This window comes from Acyrthosiphon pisum, chromosome A2, assembly GCF_005508785.2.
Source record: "Acyrthosiphon pisum isolate AL4f chromosome A2, pea_aphid_22Mar2018_4r6ur, whole genome shotgun sequence".
Classification (NCBI taxonomy): domain Eukaryota; kingdom Metazoa; phylum Arthropoda; class Insecta; order Hemiptera; family Aphididae; genus Acyrthosiphon; species Acyrthosiphon pisum.
The window spans coordinates 29164508-29166267 of record NC_042495.1 but is presented as its reverse complement, the minus strand read 5'-3'; positions in this window follow the sequence as shown (position 1 = coordinate 29166267).

Genomic DNA, 1760 nt, shown 5'->3' with positions numbered 1-1760 from the left:
ATCCAGCCTTGCTAATCAGTAAAAACACTGTCAACGAAAATATAAAATTTGGATGTGCCACTTTTGTTTTTGATATGAGAAAAACTATACGTCATATTATAAAATAATAGTGAACAGCAAACGGCATTTCAATAATGTTTAGTCAACAAACACCGATAAGTTTCGTTATCATTTTTTGGATTTTGAGCGGAGCGATGAATGTGTTGATTTTACAATGCTGTGTTTTTTTTTTTTAAATTTAAAATTTTAAGTTTTTGTGTCTGTCATCACGATTTAGAGCAGTAAAACTGCTTTGATTTTCTTCAACAGTACTTTGTTCGATGGGAAAGTGAATCTAGTTGGTGCATTCGCAGGAGGTCATCATTTAAAATTCCCAATAATTTTTAAAACGGCAAAAACAATATAAAATTAGGGAAAAACAGGAGTTTGTACGCAAACCCTAACACAATATTTCTCCTGCTATGTTATTCATCATAATATGGTTCGAAAATAGTATGAAACTAATTAGATACAATTAGAACTAGAAACGTAGACACTGGCAGACTAGTTATATTATTGGAATTGGTTTGTAGATTGTTCAGGCACATTAATGTGTCATCATATTATTAAAACATTACACATTTTCACATTATTATCTCATGATTATCGTTGACAATAATTTATTCATTACTGTTCGTTGGTAGACGCTCGTTCTACGTAAATAGTTATATTTTATAAATGTGATTAAAAATGCAATAGAAAAGTGTTAAATATAATATTGTTTTGTATTTATTTCATTAATTCATTTATTTTTTTGCACCCATAATATAACAATATGGAAATAACGAAATTAAAATAAAACTATTTTCTAATGAAAAGAATAACGTGCGATAAACCGTTTTCAACTGTACGTATAGTCACCCTAACTTAACTAAACCTAAGCTATATAATTTTCAGTTAATTTGCTTTAGAATGTGTACATTTATTATAATAAAATATTTACATAATATTTATATTAATATTTGTAGGAAAAAAACGGGTATTGCAGGATATCACTCTGCTGTACAGTAGGATACAAGTGGGTCACTGTAATGGAATATGGTGTTACATTTTAATTCGATGATATCAGTGCTCGAATTGGGGGGGTGCGCAGGGGGACGGAGCTCCTCTACTATTTTAATTTTTTTTTTGTGTACCCCAACTATTTTTTTTTACTTGGACGGGGGACGGACCAAACTAATGTCCAAAATAATTTTTATTAAAATTTGGAGTGGATTTAAATTGTTTTGTCAAAGATAAACCTAATGAATACCTAGGTAGTAATTTTACATTTTTTAATATAAAAATATTTTTCATCCTATTTATGGTTTTGACTAGTAATGTTTAATCTTTTTGACTCGCGATCCACTGTTTTTGTAACAATATTTTCACGACTCGTGTCACCTTTGTAGGCCATAAAAGAAAAAAGACTAAGCTGCTAGTTTTGCGTAATTTTCCGTGCATAAAGTGCCCAAAACATTTCCAAAAAAGTTTCATTAAACATTTGTTGAAGTTTGGAATCACAAGTAAGCTCAATTTATTGATTTTAGTAGACATTTTAACTATCATTATATCTACTGTAAAATATGGTTCTTCAATTCATTCATAACTTATTCGAATCCATAATTTATAATTTTATAATAGACTTATTTTTTTTAAAACAAAAAAGACTTGTCATGACCCATTTTTATAGATTACGCGACCCAAGATTTGGTAGAGACACCGGTTGAATACCACTGGCT